Consider the following 7001-nt stretch of genomic DNA (forward strand, 5'->3'; position numbering starts at 1 on the left):
TTTCTCCATAAAAAATCCTACATTTTTTTCTTTTCTGAAAAAACTGTTTGTCACCACACTTTATAATTTCCTGTCTTTCCTCATTTTACTCCTAAAGCTTGTTCTGAACAAAAGATATTACCTCGTACTTCTTTCATAAGAACCCTATGTCCTAATTCTCTACGCTATTATTTCTCTTCTCTACACTCTGATCATCTTTATCAATTAATAATCAAACAAGACGGTTTCTACTGCTAAACAAAACAAAACAAAAAGGAAGTTAATGCCTTTTGGTGCCAGAACCCTCCCATATTTTGCCGACTAGTAGGCTAAGTTTGCCAGTGGGTGCAAGCCCCAGATCCCACCGTTTCACAGCCCCTTCCCAGCAAAATAAAGTTTGAGAGTCAGACAGACACACTCACTGCTGAACGAACTGCAGTTCCCATGCTAGCATGCAGGCTGCAATTTCTTGTTTCGATCCTGACTGTGCATTCAGGCTCTAGCTCTTTTTCCCAGGGAAATACAAGTGTGAAGACAACTTATTATCGAAGGCAGAACAGAGAGCAATTCTGCCCACTCAGTCTATCCATTAAGACAGCCAAAGCCTCAGGGACCACATCACCAGTTGTCTCAGCTAAAGCTGGGTTTGAATTCAAGGACAAAACAAGGTGAGAGAGAAAGGCAAGATACGGTGTATAAATTCCCAAAGTTCCTCTCTTTCTCTTTCTCTAGGGATAACAAAGCCAAAGGTCTGGAGAAGRAGGGAGAGAAATTTATTGGCAAGTAAAGATTAACTTCTAGGAAATAGATTTTGCATCCAAAACTGCTTCTCAGGAGCCGCAGCAGAGAGGTGTTGCTAAAAGCTGTGACCTCTCCATGGGCGTAAATATTGCTGCTTAGTACCCATTTGCTCCTCCAGCTTTTCCTCAAAAAGGCCTGCGAAGTGGTGTTGAATAGATGTGCTCCATGACATAGGTACGGGCTGTCCCATGCTGAAGTGGCTCTTGTCGAGCCCACAGCTGAGGGCAGATGATGCCAAAGCCAAAGCTGGAGACAGGCAGCRTGCCAGGAGGCATGAGCGGAGGTGTGAGGAGGAAGGCAGCAGATGCTGCAGCTGCAGCGACCTGCCTCCGCCTACCCACCACAGAATAAACCYGGGGTATGCGAGATGTGAGGGGGCTCTTCCCTCGTCCGTGAAATAATGTGAGCCCCACATATGAAGGCAAGATGTTCATTGTTATCTAAATCCAAAACAGAGTGAAAATCTAACAGTTTTTTTGATACGCTGATCTTTCCTTAGACTAACAGGCAAGTGGAAATGAGATACAGCAGAGCCCCTTCAAGCATACCTTCAGGGAGCGTGGAGATGGGGGCCAGGAGAGGCACATCGGGTCATCACGTAGTCAAAAACCAGCTTGTAATGTAAATACACAAGCCAAACTGCATTCTGCAATTCCATGGGACTTTGCAGCCGTTCTGGTGTTGTGAAAGGGTGACATGGAGCTGGCCTGGTTCCCAGAAAGCACAGTCGAGCACCAGGTTTTGGCTGCATTACCTTGAGAGTCAGCGTGACTTAGCGGTAAAGTTGTGGGCTTTCCTGGGAGAGCTTAAGTGAATCAGTTCAGCTGCGTGGCAATTTGATGCTTCAAAGTCTGACGAAAATTATGGTGATTTAACACTTCATAGTATAATGAAAATTATGTCAAGAACATGCTGGCAAAGCAAATAGTCCACTTCAATACGATTGTGAACCTCCATAACAGCATAATAACAAATACTTGGAAGCTGATGCTGTGATAAACAGAATTCGTACCTATACTTTTGCGATTTAAAGGTTTACCTGTGTTTTCTTACTATTATCCTGAAAGAAGAAACAGTAACATATGATTTTAAAAACAAAAATCCACTGAATTTTGCTAATAGTTTCCAGAGGAAAAGCAAAAAGAAAGACCTATCATAGGGTGGAGATTAAACATGGAAAACTTCTGTCTCAGCTGTGGGGTTCTTGGGAAACGGCAACGTCTGAAAAGTAAGAAGAGGCGGTGAGGGTTAYGTAGCACCATTAAAAATCCTCTTGCTTGATTTGGTCCCTAGCTATAAAGAAAAGCCTCTGCCCCACACTGGCTACAGTTTAAAATCCAGTTTTGTTTCTCAGTGCAGGCTGTGGGATAAAGCCTTGACACGGGCTGCTCTGCCAAGGGCTGCAATCACCRAGCGTGCACTGCAATCGCAGATTAAATTGCTCAGGTGCCAAGCAGTCCCCCAGTGACCTTCCCATCCCACGCCAGGGAGCAGAGGCAAGGCTCCTGCAAGCACCTGGGAAAGAACYGAGGTGCATTTCAACACAAATAAGCATGGGACGTGCTCCCAAGTACAAGCAGGCAAGGGCAGAAATGGCAGTTTCAGTGGGCCGTGCACCTGAACGCCTCTTTTCCAAGCTAAACAAAGCCAGAATATCAGTTGCTTGCCCCTCACAGATACGGTCTTGTTTTAAAAGAATGTGCCCRGGGGGGCAGTGTGTGGCTGGTTTGCTTTCAGTGCTAAGAATAGCCTGATTTAAGATGCTTTTTATTCTTACTGTAGTTTTGCAATTAGGTTCTGCACACGATTTTAGCTTTTTTTTTTTTTTGTTTAATATGAACAACTTCCAGCTGTTGGATGATGCCAAAAGTGCCAGACTCACAATACTAGGATTATCAATGCATTTGCAGAGAAATGAAAAATCCAGTGCACATATTTGTGGCTACATTGCACATAATCCTTGTTTGACACCTGGAAACATGAAGTCATACATTCTCCTAAACGCATCTGCTAGGTACACAAGATAATTTTCAGGCAACGTGAGTTTCTTATCTGCTCATATCGTCTTTCTTGCCTGACTTCAAACCCGGCCATATTCATTGCCCTTTTCATACAAGTGTCCTATAGGGGAAAAAAAATAGAGGTTAGTACAACAGAAGGCTATGGTAATGTGGAAGCAAGCTGTTCTTCCACAACAGATCCATTTCTCCAGGCATCTCAAGAGGGTAAGGACGGAGCGAGAGCACGGATTATTACAGTTTCTGGGGTATCTGTTTGATGCAAGCTTTTCACTATTCCATTTCATTGGAGAAACTAATTGAAGAAACGTCTTCGTGCAGGAACCCCAGGCTGGGAGGCAGACCAGGTTGGCCCAGTTTGCCCACACTGGACTGCCATATTGCAGTTTAAGGCATTGGCCAAGCCACGGTACTAAATAATGGCTATTATCAAACATCTCCTTTCTGCTCTTCTGTCTATAGGCAGACCAGTTGGCTTTGCTTACAAAACAGACTGACCTTACAGGTACATCACCATCTCTCTCTTTTTTTTTTTTTTAAAAAAACCCTATCGCAATGGGCAATTTAGGAAAGAGAGCCCTCCCAGTGTTATTCAGCTCACTGTTTTCACAAGCTTTGATTAAACTTTCTAGGAAGAGTTCAGGAAGGTTTCCAGGAGTGATATGGACCTTGGTTTGGCGACAGGTTGTCGCTAGCATTCCTACCCCAGCAGCACCCCCTYCTCCTACCCTGTTCCTCAGTTTTGCATACACCAGTCTTTGTAGGACCATGTGTGAGCAGATGAGGGAACCAGTGACACTTAATTCATTCCCCATGGATGTTTTTAAAGTCGGGATCAGTTCGCTCTGGTTCACAGAGTGGTCCTGCTGCAGCTGCGCAGTGCAACCGAGGGCACAGAGGCAAGAGTAACTTAAGCCAGCACTGCCACCCTGGGAAATGTATGGGAAAACCACAGTGTCTCCAGGCCACCCCAGCCCCAAGGCTGGGCCCAGGGCTGCAATCACATGAAACAGTTGCTTCAGCAGCAGAACCAGCCTGGGGAGTTCCTCCTGTTGCAGCTGTGTGATGCAGTTCACTTACCTCTGGCTGTGCCAGAATCCAAAGCGTGGAAGTGAGTTTGCGTAGACACAGTTCAACAAGAAACAGGTTCTTTTTAGCCCTTTTCAGCACGCCATGGGCAGATGCATCTCCAAGCAGTGGCATCAGTGCTATTTGGGAGAAACRAAACAAAGTGCAAGGCTTTGCATGGCCTTTGCTGTTAGCACAGAGGATCGTGCAATGTGCCTTACTGGCCCAGGCCTTAGAACGTGCCCAYACTCCATCAGAGGCGCTGCATTTTTAGCATGTCTGCAGTCCTCATGGATGAAGAAAACTGTCTGTCTGGAAGTTATTTCCTCAGTTTTCTAGTCAAGTTATACAAGAAGTTTGCTATTGCACTGGCAAAAGCTGATAGGGGAAGCCCCTCTCTTGCCATTCTGGTACCCTTTGGTTACAACTTCCCCCTCAGAAATCAGTAAAATTTATCACATTTCCAACTCCAATAAATGGAAATCTTAAGTACAGCAGAGCAAGAAAGAGTTCTTCTCTAATAAGTATTTGCCAAATTAAGAATCTTATTCCTATTCCCCTACTTGCAGGGACATAGCAACTTTGGTCTGTTTGATTTCATGTAGGAATTTGAGGTGAGAGCTCCCTTATCGCAAGCACCAGAACCCCAGCTATTAGCTACTTTGGACATGGATATGGAATAACTGCATGTTTTTTCCATATTTGTGGTGGCTCGGTGGTCATACAGAGCGCTGGTCCAGAAACAAAAGAGGGAAAAAAAACATTTGGGGGAAATGCACAGGACACGTCCTCACAGTTAGGGAGAACTTCTTGCTTTAAAGCCCGAGTGAAATGTGTAAATGGTTTTCTATGTACAGATGACATTTGTATAATTAATTACACTGATTTAAGTTACACCAATTTTTTTGTGTGTAGATAACGCTGAAGGCTATGCCGTTATCTTAGAGGAATGTTTGTGTCTGGGGATTCATTCTCACCCTGCCAATAATAAACCTTCCCTGGAGTTTCTAAAACATTAATTACAGTTTTGTAACACAAAAGTTTTGCAATCAGCTCAAGGTAATTCTCTGTAACACCTCATTCTGACAGAAACAAATTAATCAGGGATTTGAAAACTGACAGTTGCCTAGGCGTGTGTGCTCAGGACTTTATTACATTTGTTATGTATAAATAAAATGCATCTCACCATATTTGCCAGCCAGCCGGCCTACATACATACTCACACATACACACCCTCTGACACAACTATCACCAAAAAGAATGAGTCTCCCCCAGCTAAAAAGCAATCACAAACAACACTAAGCAGGAGGAAAAATTAGAAGTGGAAAATCTCAGATGCAACTGGGCATCGCTTACGACTGTATTACATGTCCAAAATCTGTGACAAAAGGCTGCTTGACTCGCAAGCCCATCCTGACCAAGTGATGTACTGGAAAAAAGTGAAAAAAAAAAACAGCCCAGAGAGTTGCTTTGTAATCAACCACATGTTCTTTAGAGTCATTCACGACTACCAAGTTAAATGGTTTATTTTTGATCATGAAACGAACCTAAAGTGACAAATTCAAATCTCCTAAAGAAAGCATGAAGATTTTTTTTTTCTTCCTAATTTGTCAGTTATCACACGGGGCTAAAAATACAAAAAAAAAAAAAAAAAAAAAAAAAGAAAGAAATGCAATTTTTAGATCATACATAAGAATAAAGATTGCCCTTAGTCTTTTTTGTGCCTCTGCTACCTTGTGGAGGGGGATTTAGCTTCCCAACCTGCCACTCTAGGGCTGCCTTTTCCTCCTTGACCATCTGGGACGGAGCATCTCTGAATTCACATTTGCATTATATTTCTTAATTAGCACATTCCTTCAAATTACAGTGGCTTTCCTGCGAGCCATAACACGTTTAGGCCGTGGCAGTTCTTTATAAATTGTGCAAGAAACACCAGTTATCTTATTAGATCCAGCATCCAACTCAGAAATAGCTTTTCATAGAGATAGGCTAAAAATACAGGTAACAACTGTGATATTCAAAGTATTTTCTCTGCATGACTTCCTTTGGCCTTTGTTAGTCTTGAGGAACTGGGCATTACCTGCAAAAGGAGAAAGGTGAAAACAGCAATTCAGCGTTGAAGGAAATGAAGCTAAGTGTTAAAAAAGAAAAAAAAAATGCCCTCAGGGCTGAGGATAAGGAGAAGGCATTACTTAACTAGATCAGAAACAAATGCCATGAGAACAGTGCTCTGCGTCCACTCCCATGTATAAACGGTAAAACTGTCACGTCACAGGAAAGAAAACGCAGTTAAGTATTTCTGTCTTTCATTATGACGGAAGGAGGATGACATATTTGTACCTTAATGTGAAATACTTCCTCATCTATCAGTACCTGTGAAAGACAAGAAGCCACTGCAGTTAAGACCTTTTTGAAAAATTGCAGGATTGATAACATATACCCAGCAATTTTTTCAGCTAAGGAAGTCCCTGAGCAATTAAAAAGGACAGTCAGTAAATCCTAACAGCCTACAGAAGTTCCACAGGACCGAGAAAACCCATTTAAAGCTGTGCTCGCATTTAGAAGCGAAAGGAGCAGGACAACTAAGCCCAAGCCAATCAGTCTAATCAAGAGAGTCATAAATAAAATTACATACATGTGGATATGGGATACAATAGGGAAAGAATTAGGAGACAGTTAATTAATTAATCAGGATTAATTACCAGATTTGATGCCAGCCAGCATGACTTGCTAGAAAATAGGCCTTGGCAAGCAAAAGTTAAAAACAGATAAACGAGGCATCACAAAAATTAAAATCAAGAACCACCCATACGGGACGTATCAAGCAATGCCCAGCAAGGATCTGCTCTCAATAGAAGACCAGGTGATTTTTTATCCTTTTTTAAGAAGAGTGACAGCAGAATTGCACTTGGAGAAGYACTGCCCAAGGGGTGAATAAGGCGGGGCGGGTGTTTCCCGATGCCTGAGCGGATTTATTTGGTCCAAGAAATTTCTGGAGCGCTCCGAAGCCTGTAACAGCGTCGCAGGGTCAGACAAGCACGACCAACCCAGTGCACCAGCGTGCACGCCCGGCTCCAAGAAGCCCAATGCTCTGTCCGTGTAGCAAGCAAAAAAAACAAACAAACAAAAAACCAA

At 43.1% G+C, this 7001-nt stretch overlaps 1 long non-coding RNA gene across 1 annotated transcript; it reads right to left on the reverse strand.

Annotated features, from left to right (window-relative positions):
• Nucleotides 1-5030: 5030 nt before the first annotated feature.
• On the reverse strand, nt 5031-6240 carry LOC146598207 (uncharacterized). The gene is made up of 3 exons (XR_014895297.1): nt 6207-6240; nt 6064-6127; nt 5031-5946 (listed from the first exon to the last, which is right to left on the reverse strand). It is a non-coding gene; the product is annotated as an uncharacterized LOC146598207 (long non-coding RNA).
• Between the last annotated feature and the right edge of the window lie 761 nt (nt 6241-7001).

Source organism: Rhea americana, unplaced genomic scaffold (assembly GCF_003343005.1).
Source record: "Rhea americana isolate MKP2758 unplaced genomic scaffold, rheAme1 scaffold_168, whole genome shotgun sequence".
Taxonomy (NCBI): Eukaryota; Metazoa; Chordata; class Aves; order Rheiformes; family Rheidae; genus Rhea; species Rhea americana.